Source organism: Gossypium hirsutum, chromosome A02 (assembly GCF_007990345.1).
Source record: "Gossypium hirsutum isolate 1008001.06 chromosome A02, Gossypium_hirsutum_v2.1, whole genome shotgun sequence".
In the NCBI taxonomy this organism is placed as follows: Eukaryota; Viridiplantae; Streptophyta; class Magnoliopsida; order Malvales; family Malvaceae; genus Gossypium; species Gossypium hirsutum.
Genome location: NC_053425.1, coordinates 34,406,252 through 34,426,367, shown reverse-complemented (window position 1 = coordinate 34,426,367; position 20,116 = coordinate 34,406,252).

The following is a 20,116-nucleotide window of genomic DNA, read 5'->3' as shown; positions in this document are numbered from 1 at the left end:
AGAATTAAAGTTAATATCACAATGTGTACTCTATATGGCCCATTATACATAATCAAATTTAACATCATCTATATATTTACTCATATGGCCGAATATACATACCCCCATATAATATCATTTTCATTCCATTTAACACTTAATTTCCACCACATAAACACTTGGCCGAATAATCCTAAACTAGCAAAACTCCACATTTGTTCATACCATCTTTTAAATTCACATATATCTATTTAGGTAGCTCATATTTTCCCCTTTCTAATATTTCAATCCAAAATATCAAAACACCATCCTTTTAGCATTTATCCAATAATACCGAATGCCCTAGACAAATTCCTTCCTCTTTCCCCTTTTGTTTCGGCTTTTCAAGAAGGTAAGGAAGATGAACACACTCTTTCTTTTTTTTTTTCTCTTTTCTTTGTCTAGTCACGGCAAATGGAGGGGGAGATGGATGAGACAACTTTGTTTTCATCACCCCTCCCTTTTCATTACTTAATTACTAACCCTTTTATTTATTCTTTCTAACATAACACACTAAGCCAACATGTTCCCAACATGTTTCCACCCATAGCATGGCCAGCCACTAGCTCAAATTTTGGGTAATTTGACATGCAAACCCATCATTTTCATAACATGCATTAATAGGCCACTTCACATTTGCCTAGCACATTTCTAAATTTTCTCACATAAGTCCTATTTAATAAAATTCACTTACAATTAACAAAATTCAAGCATGAAATTTTCACACATGCATATATACATATAATAAGCATCAAATATGATGGCTAATTATTAGTATGACTCGGTTTTGTGGTCCCGAAACCACTTCCCGACTAGGGTCAATTTTGGGCTGTCACAACTCTCCCCCACTCAAGAAATTTTCGTCCCCGAAAATCTTACCGGTAAATAGGTTTGGGTATCATTCTTTCATCGAGCTCTCGGTTTCCCAAGTAGCTTCCTCGATCCCGTGTTTGAGCCATAACACCTTTACTAACGGAACCTTTTTGTTTCGCAACTCCTTCACTTCACGAGCTAGGATACGCATCGGCTCTTCTTCATAACTCATATCGGCTTGAATTTCAACCTCCGACGGACTAATTATGTGCGAAGGATCAGATCTATAGCGTCGAAGCATCGAAACATGAAAGACGTCGTGAATCTTTTCAAGTTCAGGGGGTAAAATCAATCGATACGCAACTGGACCGACTCGTTCGGATATTTCGTATGGCCTAATGGATCTCGGACTCAACTTGCCCTTTCGGCCAAATCTGAGTACCTTTTTCCAAGGCGAAACTTTAAGAAACACTTTATCTCCCACCTGATATTCAATGTCTTTTCGTTTCAAATCCGCATACGATTTTTGACGATCTGTGGCTGCCTTTAGACTTTCACGGATTACCCTTACTTTCTGTTCGGCATCTTTAATCAAATCGACTCTGAAAATTTTACTTTCACCGAGCTCGGTCCAAAACAATGGTGTACGGCATTTACGACCGTACAAAGCCTCGTAAGGTGCCATCTTAATACTTGATTGAAAACTATTGTTGTAAGCGAATTTAATCAAAGGTAAATATCGTTCCCATGAACCACTAAACTTGAGGATGCAACATCTCAACATATCCTCAAGTATCTGAATTATCCGCTCGGATTGACCATCGGTTTGTGGATGAAAAGCGGTGCTAAAATGCAGTTTGGTACCCAAAGCTTCTTGCAATTTCTTCCAAATCGCGAGGTGAATCTCGGATCTCTATCCGACACGATAGAAATAGGTACCCCGTGTAATCTCACAATCTGAGAAACATACAATTCGGCTAGTTTATCCAATGAAAAATCCGTACGCACGGGGATAAAGTGAGCCGACTTAGTCAGTCTATCAACAACCCAAATCGCATCCTTCTTACTTGCTGACAATGGCAGTCCGGACACAAAGTCCATTGTGACTCGATCCCATTTCCACTCGGGTATCATGATCGGCTGAAGTAATCCTGAAGGCACTTGATGTTCCGCTTTCACTTGTTGACATATTAAACATCTCGAAACAAAGTCGGAGATGTCCCGTTTCATACCATGCCACCAAAATCGACGTTTCAAATCGTTGTACATTTTCGTACTCCCCGGGTGAATTGACATTTGGCTACAATGGGCTTCGTTCAGAATCATCGAAATGAGTTCTGAATTTCTTGGAACACACAACCGACTTCTGAACCTCAAACAATCGTCATCATCAATTTGAAATTCGGATTCCATATTCGGAATACATTCAGCCCGTTTTGCATCCAATTCATCGTCGACTTTCTGAGCTTCACGAATTTGATGAATCAATAATGGTTTGGCCTTTAATTCAGCTACTAACACATTGTCGGGTAGAACAGACAAGTGCACATTCATCGCTCGTAAAGCAAACAGCGATTTCCGGCTTAAGGCGTCCGCAACCACATTAGCCTTTCCCGGGTGGTAATCAATGACAAGCTCGTAATCTTTCAACAACTCAAGCCAACGTCTTTGTCGCAGATTTAAGTCTCTTTGAGTCATCAAATATTTGAGACTTCTGTGATCCGAAAATACATGGCACTTTTCGCCAAACAAATAATGTCGCCATATTTTCAAAGCAAATACGATGGCGGCTAGTTCGAGATCATGGGTTGGATAATTTCTCTCGTGTGGCTTCAATTGTCTCGACGCATAGGCCACAACTCGACCTTCTTGCATCAATACGCAACCCAACCCGAGTAGGGATGCGTCACTATAAATGACAAACTCTTTGCCTGATTCGGGTTGCACTAAAATTGGAGCTTCAGGCAAATGAGTTTTCAGTTGATCGAAGCTTTTCTGACATTTCTCCGTCCATTCGAACTTAGCATCCCTTTGAAGTAGCTTTGTCATTGGTGTGGCTATCATCGAGAAACCTTTTACAAATCGTCGATAATAACCGGTGAGCCCCAGGAAGCTCCAAACTTCGGTAACATTTCTTGGAGGCTTCCAGTTAAGTACGACTGAAATTTTGCTCGGGTCAACTCGAATACCCGATGCGGATACCACATGACCCAAGAAACTAACCTCTCTTAACCAGAACTCACACTTACTGAACTTAGCATATAACTTCTCATCTCGCAAAATTTGCAACACTAATCTCAGGTGCTCAGCATGTTCGGTCTCATCTCCTGAATAGACTAAGATGTCATCAATGAACACAACTACGAACCGGTCCAAATACTGTCTGAAGATCCGATTCATCAAATCCATAAATATCGCAGGGGCATTAGTGAGCCCGAACGGCATTACTAAGAACTCGTAGTGACCGTACCTCGTTCTGAAAGCAGTTTTGGGTACGTCCGAATCTCGAATCCGCAACAGATAATAACCCGATCTCAAATCTATCTTTGAAAACACTGAGGCTCCCTTTAGTTGATCAAACAAATCATCAATACGCGGTAATGGATATTTATTCTTTATCGTCACTTTATTCAGTTGACGATAGTCAATGCACAACCTCATGGTTCCGTCCTTCTTTTTCACGAACAATACTGGTGCACCCCAAGGTGATAAACTTGGTCGAGCGAAACCTCTATCCGTCAACTCTTGAAATTGAGCTTTCAATTCCTTTAACTCGGTTAGTGCCATACGATACGGAGCTATCGAAATTGGCATAGTTCTAGGTACAAGCTCAATACCAAACTCTATCTCCCGAACAGGTGGCAAACCCGGTAACTCTTCAGGAAAAACATCCGGGTATTCACAAACCACCGGCACAGATTCGGGTTTCTTTTCTAATTCTTTGTCATCAAGTACATACGCAAGGTATGCTTCGCACCCTTTTCTTACATATTTCTGGGCCAACATTGCTGATATTATAGCTGGCAACCCCCTTAAGTGCGTAGACTCAACTCGGATTATCTCGTTATTTGCGCACCTCAAATCAATAGTCTTGCTTTTGCAATTCACAACCGCATCATGCGCGGTCAACCAATCCAAACCAAGAATAATATCAAATTTGTCAAACGGCAAAAGCATCAAATCGGCCGGAAAACAGGATTCTCGGATTATTAGAGGGCATCTCTTACACACTTTATCAACAAGTACGTATTGACCCAAAGGGTTTGACACTCGAATTACGAACTCAGTAGACTCAACAGGTAGAGTCTTACTGGATGCTAAGGTTTGGCATACATATGAATGAGTAGAGCTAGGGTCAATCAATGCAATCACATTAGTATCAAAGAGAGTGAAGGTACCAGTGATGACGTCAGGGGAGGATGCCTCCTCTCGTGCGCGAATGGCATATGCTCTAGCAGGAGTACGGTTCTCGGCTCGAACAGCCGTATCAGAGGCCCCTCTCTGACTACCACCCCTACCTCCTAAAATTCTCAGTGGTCTACCTCTAGTTGTCACTCCACTAGGTCTTGCACCTTGAATCTTATTCTTCTCATCAAGCTCCGTGCAATCTCTAATGAAGTGGTCCTTCGAACCGCATCCGTAACAGGCCCTGTTAGTAGACTTACCCCAACATTCACCTAGGTGTCGTCTTCCGCATTGGGGACATTCAGGTTTCTCTTGACGATTATTGCCCACACTAGCTACCGAAGTAGCTCGGGAGTCCGTCGATGGTCGTGCTCTAATGGAAATTCCCGCAGTCGTCCTCGACTTATTAGTGTCCTCCCTGAACTTCTTTACAGCTGAGAACGGAGCTTTACCCGTCGATCTTTTACGATAGTCTCTAGCTTCAAATTCAGCCTTCTTCTTCTCCTTTCCAAGTTCTTCTGCCTTGCAGGCTCGTTCGACTAGTGTTACGAATTCTTTTATCTCCAAAATACCCACTAGTAGCTTTAAATCTTCATTCAATCCTTCTTCGAATCTTTTGCACATAGCAACCTCATCAGCTACACACTCCCGGGCATACCTACTGAGTCTTACAAATTCATGTTCGTATTCAGATACTGTCATACGGCCTTGCTTGAGTTCCAAGAATTCCTTGCGCTTTTGATCAATGAACCATTGACTAATATATTTCTTTCGGAATTCCGTTTCAAAGAAGTCCCAAGTAACTCATTCATTTGGGACTATGGAAATCAGGGTCCTCCACCAATAGTAGGCTGAGTCCCGCAACAAGGATATAGCACACTTTAGACATTCATCGGGTGTGCATGACAGTTCATCAAACACCCGAATGGTGTTATCAAGCCAGAACTCGGCCCTTTCAGCATCATCAGTAACTATGGCCCTGAACTCCTCAGCCCCGCGCTTCCTAATCAAGTCTACAGGTGGCTTACTTAGCCTCACAAGATCAGTGACTGATGGCATTACGGGCTCTTGGGGTGGATTATTCAAATTCGGGAATTGTTGGACAGCCGGATTGGTTCGGGCATATTGCGCGACCCACTCATTCATCATGGTAAAGAAGGCTTGTTTAGCCCCCTCACCTTGATTATTCGCAGATGACTGAGGTTCAACAGGTGGCGTCCCTTGTGCAGGAGCAGCCGCTACACTTTCAACGTCATCCGCCAAGGTTCTCTCTACACCGGGATCCATTTACTAATCAAAACAAAAATTTTAACCGTCAGAAGTCATCACACATTTAAACATTAACATTAAGGCATGTATAGCTAGACTCATACGTGCTATGGTAGTCCTAGAACCGACTAAACCATAGCTCTGATACCAATAAAATTGTAACACCCTGAACCCGAGACCGTCGCCGGAGTCGAACACGAGGTGTTAACAGACTTCAAACCACTTATTTGACATTTCCCAGACAAGCTGCCAATCTACGTACTAGTCGCTTTAAAAATCATATCTTGAGTTCTGAAACTCGAAATCCAGTTCCGTAAATTTTCCCTGGAATTAGACTCATATACCTATATGGTAGAATTTTTATAGAATTTTTGGTCAGGCCAATTAGTACAGTTTATTAGTTAAATTCTCCCCTATTACAGGGTGCGACTACACTGACCTTCATGCATTACGATTTGGATAACTCCCTGCACAGAGCTTCAATACTGATGCCGTTTGTTTCTATAGAAACTAGACTCAAAGAGGGATCTATACATATATGGCATGACTCCTAATTATCTCTGGTTAATTTATAATGAATTTCCAAAGTCAGAACAGGGAACCCAGAAACCGTTCTGGCCCTGTCTCACGAGAACCTGAATATCTCTTAACATACTGTCCATATGATCGTTTCGTTACTTCTATATGAAAATAGACTCATCGAGCTTCGATTACATAATTTATTCACTATTTAATTCCATTCGTACTAATTTTTTTGTAATTTTTCAATCCCACGTCACTGCTGCTGCCAGCATCTGTTACTGAAGCAACTATGCCCATTTCGTGATTTCTCATTGATCTAACTAGTAATTCATCATACATATCACAAAATTATAATCATGACTAGCCATACCAAAGGCTAATCATTGTCAAACATCTCCCTACTACACTATTGCCATATCATGAATCTTAACACCAAAATTAATCAGCCATGACATATGGCATAAAAATCGAATTACCAAGACTTACGACCTAACGTTATAAAACCGAATCCAACCGAACATTTATGCCATTTTCGCATGGCTAAAAGTTTACATACCAAATTTCAACAAAACATATTAGCCTATACATGCCGAAATGTTCTCCTAGACCGACTAAAAAGAAGATACCAAAAGTTGCTAGCCGGTGTGATGACTCCGATGACGGCCCGGTCACGCAAAAAGAGACGAGTCCAAGAAACCTAAAATAGGTGACAAGGAAACACCGAGTGAGTATATAACTCAGTAAGTCATAAGCAATGCACTACCATCCATTAATAACATTATCACAAGAGGAAACAAAATGGAACGAGGCTAGTTACTCCATCCATACCAAACCATACCATAGTTCCTTAAACCTATCGGTTCAATCTCATACCAAGTCATGCATTCACATTCCATATACTAATCAATAGGATATTTGAGGCATTTTCATACATCATTTTATTTCGTTACAATCATACAACTAAACGACCTTTCACCTATTCCACGATAAATCTTATGTACGTGACTTCAATTATAATTGTCACATAGGTTCAAACTTACCAAGCTCAACTTCAAATATAAACATAGCGCCTATTAGTCACGAACTCAAGGTACTTACCCGATCCGCTGTCCGTGATCAACTCAATAATGTCGCACACTTAGTGTCCATAGTGATTCAAAAGTATATATTAAGTCCGCACACTCAGTGCTATATAATCAACTTGCACACTTAGTGCTATATAATCAAACTCGCACACTTAGTGCTACACAATCAAACTTGCACACTTAGTGCTGTACAATTTAAACCCGCACACTTAGCGCCAATCTCATGATCATAAATGTTTATACCCGCACACTTAGTGCCGAGATCAACAACTCAATACATCTCACCTCTTTTCTTTTCATTCAACACTTTCATCACCACATACATACATGTATATATATATTTATCATTCCATTCAGCATCATTACATAGACGTTATGACCATTTAAATTAATACAAACTATATGCTCAATGACTTACTTTATGTTGGGTAAAATAATTCCAAGTCGGCTACTCGATGACCTTCGATTTCCCCTTGTTGGACGCCTCTCCTTTAGGTTCTTGAGCTTAAATAAATAAATCAACTAGTTTAATTACCTTGCTAGTTATTTATATCCCATAACATTAATAGTTTCATATCAAAAGAAGCATACGGCAACATTTTATTTTTATTCACCTTATGCTTTTTACTAACTTTAAGCCATTCGGCTATTGATCACCTAAGATCCAATTGCTAAAATTAACCCAATAAATATTTCAATAACACACATAAATATTATATACACGGCAACCACCCTTGTTAATTACTCATATATATTTTAATAATTTTCGTTTCATCTTACAACCATTCTTGTTCAAAACATTAGAACCTTAACTAATACTTATAAATTGTCTCAAGGCCGAATGCATTCTTACTTCCAAAGTAACATAGTCGATGATATATTTTATTTCAAGGTACATATTCATAAATCAAATTCAACCATATAAACCAATATCACCCACTTGATCAATTATAGAGAATTAAAGTTAATATCACAATGTGTACTCTATATGGCCCATTATACATAATCAAATTTAACATCATCTATATATTTACTCATATGGCCGAATATACATACCCCCATATAATATCATTTTCATTCCATTTAACACTTAATTTCCACCACATAAACACTTAGCCGAATAATCCTAAACTAGCAAAACTCCACATTTGTTCATACCATCTTTTAAATTCACATATATCTATTTAGGTAGCTCATATTTTCCCCTTTCTAATATTTCAATCCAAAATATCAAAACACCATCCTTTTAGCATTTATCCAAGAATACCGTATGCACAATTTGTCACCAAAACTAAAGAAAAATCAACATATGGGTTACAATAAGAGCTTGACTACTACTAGATTCTCATAAAAATCAATAGAAATAACATGAGCTCCTACCTTATTTAACCTCCAAGATAGCCGAATGCCCTAGACAAATTCCTTCCTCTTTCCCCTTTTGTTTCGGCTTTGCAAGAAGGTAAGGAAGATGAACACACTCTTTCTTTTTTTTTCTCTTTTCTTTGTCTAGTCACGGCAAATGGAGGGGGGGGGATGGATGAGACAACTTTGTTTTCATCACCCCTCCCTTTTCATTACTTAATTACTAACCCTTTTATTTATTCTTTCTAACATAACACACTAAGCCAACATGTTCCCAACATGTTTCCACCCATAGCATGGCCAGCCACTAGCTCAAATTTTGGGTAATTTGACATGCAAACCCATCATTTTCATAGCATGCATTAATAGGCCACTTCACATTTGCCTAGCACATTTCTAAATTTTCTCACATAAGTCCTATTTAATAAAATTCACTTACAATTAACAAAATTCAAGCATGAAATTTTCACACATGCATATATACATATAATAAGCATCAAATATGATGGCTAATTATTAGTATGACTCGGTTTTGTGGTCCCGAAACCACTTCCCGACTAGGGTCAATTTTGGGCTGTCACAAGAAGATTCTCTGCTTTGGATGTAAAGGAAAATTAAGTCCGTGATCCATCGGGCCGTATGAAATTATCGAGAGAATAGGGCCTGTAGCATATCGACTAGCTTTATCATCTGAACTTGAAAAGATCCATAATGTTTTTCACGTTTCTATGCTAGGGCATTACAGATCCAATCCGTCACATGTGATTTCTCCGATTGATGTTGAAATTCAAACCGATATCATATAACGAAGAACCGATTAGGATTCTGGCTCATGAGATCAAAGAATTGAGAAACAAGCGCATAGCCTTTGTAAAGGTTCTTTGGCACAAACATGGAATCGAGGAAGCTACGTGGAGCCTGAGGAAGATATGCGAAAATAGTACCCTAACCTTTTTACCGGTAATATTTTTGGGGACGAAAATCTATAAGGAGGAGAGTTGTAACAACCCGTTTTTAGGTCAAATTGGAATAGTGATTTTGAGACCACAAATCTGAAGTCAGAATATTTATCTTAATAATTTATTTATGTTTATAGTATGATATAATTATTATGTGAAAGTGATCGCGTAATTTTGTGTGATAAGTTTAATATATTTATAATTAATCGTTCTTGAAACTAACTATTATCGTGATGTAGGCAAGTGTACCTATCGAACAGTAGTATAGTTTTAGCAAGACCGGATTGTCGAACCCAAAGGAACTAAAAGTACTAGTAATGACTGTCTTTTTATTGTCTAGCCTAAAATTAAGGTGGTTTTGTTTTAACTAACTAATTAACTGATCTAAGAATTCACAGAGAATGGAATTGGGGGATTACTTTTGGAAAACGATTGAATTAAGACAATACCTAAGGAAAAATCCACCTAGACTGTACTTGTTATTCTGGCTCCGAATCGGACGATTTTTTCATTTAACTTATTCCGTAGAGATCCTAAGTTATGTTATTATCTCTATTCAAGACTAAAAACGTCTAATCTCTAGATTGAATAATTGAGACTTTTCTCTAATTAACACTTTAGGGTTGCATTAACTCGATATATGGATCCCCCTATTAGGTTTCACTCTAATCTGGCAAATCTTGTCACCCTATCTCTACGCGCGCAATCAACTCCGCTTAATTATGAAAAATGTACTCTTAGACAGGGTCTATTCCTCCTCTGAATAAGAGCTTATCTTGAATCAGTATCCTGGGATAACAAAATAAGAATTAAGAACAAGTTAAATATTTATCATACAATTTAGAAAATATAACAAGATTTGTCTTAGGTTTCATTCCCCTTAGGTATTTAGGGGATTTAGTTCATAACTAAAAAGGAATACATCTCAGATGAATAATGAGTACAAAACATAAAGAAAACCCAAAACTCCTAAAGGGAAATTGAATGGAGATCTTCAGTCTTAATGATGAATCCGGCTTCTGAGATGGATCAATCGGCATCCTTTGAGTAATTCCTTCCTTCCTCCCTGTGTGTCCCCTTACTTTCCTCCTCTAGGGTGTATTTATAGGCTTTAGAATGCCTAGAAGCCCTCAAAATTGGCCTTTTTCGAATTGGACTCAACTTGGGCTCGGTAGGGACACGCCCGTGTGACACGCCTGTGTGAGCCGTGCTTCGAATCTGCCAAATTGACACGGCCGTGTGGTCTGTCTGTGTGAGGAGGTCTAGGCCGTGTTGAATTTGTACTTTGGCCCATGTTTCCCTGTTTTTGGCCCGTTTCTTGTTTCTTTCTCTCTTCTATGCTCTCCTAAGTATAAAACATGAAATTAAAGCTTTAGGAGCATCGAATTCACCAATTGTAATGGGAAATCATCCATAAAATACGTTAAACATGGGGTAAAAATATGTATAAATTACGATTTATCAAATACCCCCACACTTAAGCATTTGCTTGTCCTCAAGCAAAATTTTCAACTCATAATCAAAATAAATTCTTCTCAATTTATAATTTCTATTGATAATATCTCAAAATAATCCATAGGTAATCATACATTGAGAATTCAACTAAAAGAACATCACAGTTTCAATCATTCCAAGTTGAGCATTTTATTCTGAAAACATAGGTGTCTCCCCTCGGCTAGGTAGTTACCTTGTATTGTAACACCCTAATTTTTAGGATTTTTGGGATTTCTGTGATTTTTAATGAATTTTAGAATTTCTGTGTTTTGACTGTATAATGTAGGTCTGAGTATGTTAGTAGGCCTTTAGAAGGCCCAAGAGTAAATTTAACCCGAGGCAATTTTAGATTTTTTTTTAGTTTAGAGAGAGAGGGTTCTGGCGTTTTGGGCTTTTATAATAAAGGTGGTAAAATAGGCCACAAGAAGATCTGTGGTAAAGTGGCATGTGACGCCACATAGGTGCTTGGGGAGTGGCGTGGGAGGTGCCTGGGTTCGAGGCACGGCGCGCTCAACGTTTGGTTTTTTTTGTAAACGGGTTGCACTAAAATAGGCTTTAAAAGAAGTTGCAAATGAAGTTTGACACAAAGAGCGCCTGTGGCGCAGTGGTAGGAGCGTGCTAGGCATGCCGAGAGGATGTGGGTTCGATCTCAGGGGAAGGAGAAATTTTGATTTATTTTTTTTAAGTAGCCGTGACTGCAGCAGTTAAGCCTTAAAATTAATTGTGAGAAGATTATGTCACGAGAGGAGCTTCAGGGCAGTGGCAAGCAGCGTATATGGGTGCTTGGAGGTCTCGGTTTCGAGCTGCTGTACGCGCAATGGGCTACCTTTTTGCTGCACGTGTGGAGGGAGTAATTCAAATGGACCGAAACTCTTCCAAGCAGCAAATTGAGTCGGCCAAGCGGTGGGAAAATGGTGGCTGCTAATCGGTAGGAAGGATTTGGGTGGAATTCAAATTAGGTGGTGGCTAAAATTAAAGAGAAAAACATGGAATTTGAACATGGGACGGATTTTATGCCGAAATAGGACTCATGGTAGTACCAATTCGGCTATAAGCAATTAAATGCCAAAAAAGCTCTTAAAATTTTGGCTTGTATGGGTTGTTTTTCTTCTTTGTTTAGTTTTGGGTATTTTTAAGTGTTAGTCGATTTAGGTTGGGGCCATTCACATCTATTATTATTTTTGAGATCGACCTTCATTATTTTTGGTTCATCTTTTCTTCACCAAGCTTAATCTTCTACTCCTATTCATAAGTCCTTTCTCTTTGATTCTCTTCTCATTATTGCCGAATATAGAGACTTTTCTCCGTGCCAAAAAGCCGAACCTCACAACTCTCTTATCCTTCTACTGACATCTCTCCTCTACTTCACAAACTTCTATTCTCCATCTAGTTCATTCAAAAGCTGAATCACCTAGATCTATTCTCTATTCGTATTTTGGGTTAGATCTACAACAAATCGGGAATAGGAAGGTACTTGGGAGCGTTTTTGCCAAGTAAATCTTTGGTAAGTGCTCGAAATCCCTTCTCTATCCATTATCTGGTGATTTAAATAAAAGCCGAAAATCCCTATATGCAAAGGGTGCATGTCGACTAAACTAAAAGGGTTTAGTGGTGTTATTTGATTTGTTTTGCTCTAGTATGGATTAAAGGCTACTGATCGAGGGCTTGGATAATTGGAATGACTAGATTTAGATCTAGTCCATATTCTAAAAAAAGGCAACTCATGTGTGGAACTCGTCAGCATTTCATTGTAAAACGGGTGTGTAAACGACACCCACTTATAGACTAGATCGGCAAAAGTTGAAAAGTCGAAATGCCGAAGAGCCGACATTTTGTGGACTTGCGAGCGTTCGAGCGCTCATGGGATTGTTGGTTTTTAATCTTGGTAATCTCAAGTGGTAAGATTGCAGAGTGTGCAATTTTGTGCACTTCAGTATATTTGGGCTTAATGGGCTGAAATCGGGTTAATGGGACAACAGGCCCAATTTGGTAAAAATGCTCGGTAAGTGTTTCTGTTAATACGTTAATGGCTGTAACATGCATGAAAACCCAAAAATAGTAAATTTACTAAAATACCCATAAGTATAAAAAATACCATTGTACCCCTAGGTGCAAAGTGACCATTATAACCCTAGGGTTAATTTTGACTGAAATGCATGATATTCTGATTCTGTATGTTGTATGCCATGACATATATATCTGTTGCATGGGATATGGGTTCTATTGATGGAGGAAGAGTTCTGGTGGCTATGCCACAAATATCTGTTTCTGGTGGCTACGCCACAAATATCTGTTTTGGTGGTTCTACCACAATATCTATATCTGGTGACTCTGTCACATTCTGGCAGCCATGCTGCAAATTCTGTGGCGTGTAGCGGATGGGTGGGTCGAGTTGTCTCTCCACATGGTGTAAGGTGGTACGGGGGTGTATACGGATGGATATGGGTTAGGTTTTCTGCATACATGATATATTTGTTCTGTATCTGTTATGGGCCTGTGGGCTTCATTCTAAATTCTTATAGGGCTAAGGCCCGACTTAATCTGTTTCTGTAGTTTGATCTGATTTGGACTATGGTTGGGTTATTTTACACACTAAGTTTTCCAAACTCACCCCTTAATTTCATCCATGCAGGAAATCCCCAACCATAGTGGACTTGGAGCCGTGAGGGATTCGGAGTGGCCACATGCTTTGCAAATTCGCTTTTCTTCATGTGTTTTGATAAGCACTTACTTACTTTAATTATTTTGGGTTTTTAAGTTGTAACGAGGCCGCTTTAATTATTTTTAATTATTTTTAGTATGTTTTGTTTGCTTAGATATGATATTGTTTTAAATTGTTTGAAACTGCATAGCTCTAGGGCGCGTTTTAAAAGGGTTACTTGATTTCAAAATATCGCGTTAACAAAGCAAAGCTTCCTCAAGGAAAACATTTTCAAAATTAATAACCTTTTCAAATGGTTTTAAACGAATTGGTTTTCCCTGAACAATCACTTAGTTAAAGTGTGGCAATGGTTGTGTGCATGTCTAGGATTGGATCCGTGGAGAGCTGGGTACTTAAGCAGTCTAATTGACTCACCTCTTCTTTTCTGGCATCCTACCTGGTGCACAGCTTCCATTCACTTTAATTTATAACGAGGATATTCTTTAAACACTAAGAAAGACCTTAGATAAAACATGAATTTTCTAGAAACGCTACAACGTGACACGCTGGATTCAGTCGTAACGTCTGGGCCGGGTTTGGGTGGTTACATTTAGTGGTATCAGAGCCAGGTTCAACAACTCGGTTCTGGAATGGGTTAAAAAAATGATTTTCAAAAATTGCTTTGGGAATTCGTTTTAAGATTTTCTTCCTATAATAAATGATTTCAAGGATTGCACATCCGGTTTTCTAAAATTTGGATTCTGAGAAGGTGGTACACTGAATCTTCGGCCCAAGTCTGTAGGTATCATTCTAAATTTTTCTGAATGCTTCTGAATTATCAGCTATTGCCTATATTGAAACCCTATTATGATACTCTAGTTAGGGCGATATTGGAACTGTAGGAATTTTGATAAGTAGACTGAGACTGTAGCTAGGCTACGATTCCGCAAAAACCAAACTCTAAATTACAGTCTGTTCATAAAACATCTGTAATAAACACTGAAATATTTAATTGATGCATAAAATTCGTAATCAGATAATACGACATGAGTACGAGAATAGCTTGTGGAAGAGGCCGTAAACATGGCCGAGGTAGTGCACAGGTTAGATTTTCGTCTTTAGGACATATGCCGGTGGCAGATGCACTGGTACCATCGACAACAGAAGTGGAGTCTCATGATCGAGGTGCCGGGGATAACGCTCTATCTCAGGCAATACTTTGTGTTCTGGAAAGGGTTGCCAGGGCAAGTATGGGTAACAAAATTTGAGGATCTATTTTCGAGCGACTCCGGGCTAATGGACCAGAGATCTTTAGGGGCATCTCTGGTGTAGCCCCGAATGTGGCTGCATATTGGTTAGAGGCCACAGAATGAATTATGGATGATTTGGACTGCTCCGTAGAGCAGAAGCTGAAGGGAGCCATATTATTGCTACGAGATGAGGCTTATCAGTGGTGGCTCACTGTGAGAGATGGGACCCCAGCTGATAGGGTGACTTGGGAGTTGCTTAAGACGGCCTTCAAGGGAAAATATGTTGGGGCGAGTTATGTGGATGCCCGCAGGAAAGAATTTCTGAATCTGGTTCAAGAGGGTAAGATAGTTACTGAGTACGAGGCTAAGTTTCTGAGGCTGAGCCGGTATGCTGTTGGGATAGTCGCTACAGAGTATGAACATAGTGTGCGCTTCGAGAATGGTCTTAGAGATGAACTTAGGGTGCTAATTGCTCCGCAGAGGGAGCGTGACTTTGCTGCTTTGGTGGAGAAAGCTAAGATAGCTGAGAAGGTGAAGCGTACTGAAAGACAGAATTGTGAGACGGAGCAGAACCGTTTTCGTAGGGATTCAGGACCTTTGGGTGGTGCAAGTAGGAATGTTGAAAGAGAAAAAGTGGAAGAGCCAGTTCGAGTAGTTTCGATGAATGTTGTTAGATTGCAAGTTTGTGGGGACTGTGGTAAGGTACATCTGGGCGAGTGTAGAAGATGTTCTGGTGCTTGTTTCCGGTGCGGATCTATGGAGCATAAGTCAAGGACTGTTCTCAGAAAATAGATCAGGTTCAAGTTGCAGAACGGAGGGTCGCTCAACCAATGAGAGGTGGACCACAACCACTGAGAGGACGTGGACAATGTAGGGGCGGTAATGGAAATGGCCAGGTTTGAGGAGCACCTGGCAGAGGTGCTAAAAATGCCGAGGCTCGTTAGCCAACGTTGGTGTATGGAGCTCATCTTCGAGAGGAGGGTGATGCACCCGACGTCATAACTGGTACGTTCTTGATTTCTAGCACGCCGTACACTGCTTTGATAGATATTGGATCTACTCATTCATATATTGCATGTGCCACATCTGGGTCATTGGGTGTGCACTCTGAGGAGACTATGAGTGGGGTATCAGTACTAAGTCCTTTGGGCCACTCGGTTAGGGTAAACAAACTGTATAGAGACGTGCCTTTAGAAACTCAAGGTAAGATTTTCTCTGGAGACTTGATGGAGTTACTGTTCAGAGAATTCGACCTCATTCTGGGAATGGACTGGTTTGTTAAGCATAGGGCAACTCTGGGCTGTGCAGCTAAGCGAATGGTGTTAAAGACCTCGGAGGGTGAGGAGGATATGGTGATAGGTGAGCGAAGGGATTATTTGTCCAATGCGGTGTCAGCATTGAGAGCCGAGAAGTGGATTCGTAAGGGTTGTGAGGCTTATTTGGCATTTGTAAGTCAGTTGGAGACTGAGGGTCTAATGGTTGATAAGGTTAGAACTGTTAAGGAATTTCAAGATGATTTTTCCAGAGGAGCTCCCGGGATTGCCTCCGAACCGAGAAGTCGAGTTTGGAATTGACTTGTTGCCTGGAACGGCACCAGTGTCCATCGCGCTATACAGGATGGCACCGAAGAAGTTAGGGGAGCTGAAAGCATAGATTCAAGAGTTGTTGGATAGAGGCTTTATTAGGCCGAGTGTGTCTCTATGGGGAGCACTAGTGTTGTTTGTGAAAAAGAAGAATGGGACGATGCAGATGTGCATCGATTATCGGCAGTTGAACAAACTGACGATTAAGAATAAGTACCCTCTGCTAAGAATCGACGATCTGTTTGACTAACTTAGAGGATCTTCAGTATTCTCCAAGATTGATCTTCGATCTGGATATCGTCAGTTAAGAGTCAAGGAGGTAAATATTCATAAGACGACATTCAGGACTCGGTATGGTCATTACAAGTTCCTGGTTATGCCATTTGGACTGACAAACTCTCCTGCACCAGTCATGGATCTGATGAATTGTGCATTCCAACCATTTTTAGATTGATTCGTAGTCGTTTTTATTGACGATATTTTGGTATATTCTAAAACCGAAGAGAAGCATGTTGAGTATCTCTACATTGTGTTGCAAGTGTTGAGGGAGAAGGAACTTTATGCGAAATTCAGTAAGTGTGAATTCTGGTTGAGGGAGGTAGCCTTCTTACGTCATGTTGTCTCTATTGAGGGGATCAAGGTGGACCCTCGAAAGATTGAAGCGATTCTGGAATGGAAGCCACCTAGATCGGTGACGGGAATTCAGAGTTTCCTGGGTTTGGCAGGGTACTACAGAAGGTTTATGGAAGGTTTTTCTGTGTTGGCAGCACCATTGACAAAGCTTATAAGGAAAGGAGCACCATTTGTTTGGACCGAGAAGTAGCAGGAAACTTTTGAGAAATTGAAGGAAGTTCTGACCGAGGCACCTGTATTAATTCAACCGGAGTCTGAGAAGGATTTTACCGTGTATAGTGACGCATCACATGTGGGTTTGGGTTGTGTGTTGATGCAAGAGGGTAAGGTGGTTGCTTATGCATCGCGACAGCTTAAGCCTCACGAAGTAAACTATCCTACTCACGATTTAGAATTGGCAGTAGTAATCTTTGCACTTAAGATTTGGAGACACTATTTGTAAGGGGAAAGGTGTGTCATATACACAGATCATAAGAGTCTTAAGTACTTGGTGACTCAGAAGGAGCTGAACCTTAGGCAACGAAGATGGATAGAGTTACTTAAGGATTATGAGTATTCGATTGAGTATCACCCAGGCAAGGCTAATGTGGTAGCCGATGCCCTAAGCCGTAGAGCTGAATCTGATCTAAGAGCAATGTTTGCTCGTCTAAGTCTATATGATGATGGTAGTTTGTTGGCCGAGTTACAAGTAAGGCCAACCTGGATAGATCAGATTAAGGAAAAGCAGTTGAAGGATGAGTCTTTAGTTTCTCGATTCCAACAAATTAAGAAAGGGGAAACTTCTGAGTTTGGGTTGAATAGTGAATGAGTTCCGTGTTTCCGAGAAAGAGTTTACATTCTGAAGGACTCTAACTTAAGGCAGTCAATACTGAAAGAAGCTCATGGAGGACTTTGTGCTATGCATCCTGGAGGGAATAAGTTGTGTCGCGACTTGCGAGAATTGTATTGGTGGCCTGGGCTTAAACGAGAAGTAACAGAGTTTGTGGGGAAATGTCTGACATGCCAGCAAGTGAAAGCTGAGCATCAACTACCTTCCGGACTTTTACAGCCAGTGAAGATACCACTTTGGAAGTGGGAGAGGGTAACCATGGACTTTGTGAGTGGGCTACCCTTGACACCAATGAAGAAGGACTCGGTTTGGGTGATTGTGGATAGGTTGACCAAATCTGCTCATTTCATACCTGTCCGCACTAATTATTCACTTTAGAAGTTAGCCAAATTGTACGTGGCGGAGATTGTGCGACTTCATGAGTGCCAGTATCGATTATTTCTGATCGGGATCCTAGGTTCACATCTCGGTTCTGGCAAAAGTTGCATGAGGCATTGGGAATGCGATTGAACTTTAACACGGCTTTTCATCCTCAGACTGATGGTCAGTCAGAAAGAGTTATTCATGTACCACCCTTCGCCCGTATCCCTCGCCGGAACAGGGTTCGAGGTGCTACCAGATTTAAACTCATCCATTTATATAAAACCAGACCGTAAAAATTTTTGATCAATTTTAGACTTTTCATACACACGTATATTATCCTTTAATCGGGCTTACAAGGCCCAAAATATTCATGAGGCATTATTAAATATTTACCAATATCTTAGTCTTGTATCATTTACTTACTCAACTTTACAACCCTATACATGCCATAGACTCGAAACACTAAGATTTACTTATGCCGATAGCGTAGACTTAACAATGTGATAATATCTCTGACAGCCTCCAACCCGAGCTAACCTGGCAACCCTAGGGAATATGGGAAAGAAAAGGGGAGTAAGCTTTATGCTTAGTAAGTTCATAAGAAAACAATAAGCAACTCATTAACAAGTTTTATCAATGTTTACAACATAATCACAAATTCACTACAAGTTGTCTTCCTGAGCAATAGTCACTAAATTATTTATAACTGGAGCTACAAAACTCCAAATAAATTGCCGTTAATTTTCCCTGAAAATAGACTCATATATCTTCCATCCATAAAATTTTCAAAATTTTAGGTTTGGCCAATCAATACCAGATTTTTCATAAAGTTTCCCCTATTTGACTAATCTGACCACTCTTCACTTCGAATCAAATTTCTCATTGTACAGAATTCAAAATATGTTCTATTTGATTTCATTTGAAACTAGACTCATTAAGGAGTCTAAGCATATAAATTTTATCTTATAACCATTTTTGTACAAATTATAATGATTTTCTAAAAACAAAACAGGGGACCCCGAAGTCATTTGACTCTATCCCACGCCACTTCAAATATCTCATTATCAGCAATTCTTTTGCTTACACGGTTTCTTTTATAAGAAACTAGACTCATTAAGCTTTAATTACATAATTTATTCAGCTTCTAACTCAACTCCAACAATTTATGATGATTTTCCAAAATCACATTACTGCTGCTCTCCCAAGCAGATTTATTACAAATTTACTCTTTCACACATTCTTTGCATTCACATTATTTAAACATGTATATCACAAATCAATTTCATCACATATCTATAATTTCACTCAAGAATAATCTCAATACAATACATCATGCTCAATGATTAGCACACAACCATTCAAATTAGCAATTATAAGATGATTCCACACATAGTCCACCCTTATCGATAATTTACGATGGTTTTGCCCTTACTCACATATATGACATAGGCAATTTCACCTATGCTTTTCATTTCACATTCATGATTCAATCCAATCGATCTAACATGCATAAGAATATATCACATACCTAGCCAACTTAATGCATTGAACAAATTCAATTGCCGATTTAACACAAGGTCTCATAGTCTTAGACTTTTATCAAATCATCGGCATTTAGCCTGCTAGATTTTAAACCCGATAATATTATTCACCAGCTTCAAGCTTGCTAGGCTCAAAGCCCAAATATCACCATTATAAAGTCGTCTCATAAACAATTCATATAATATAGCATGTATACCTGTTCACTTTGCTCTATTTAATCATTCAATCACAATTTATAATTTCCCTTTGAATCATTCGATATTTTGCACACTAAGTGTCATTCTCAATACCTCGCACACTGAGTGCCATTCTCAATATTTCGTACACTGAGTACCATATTTGATTGCC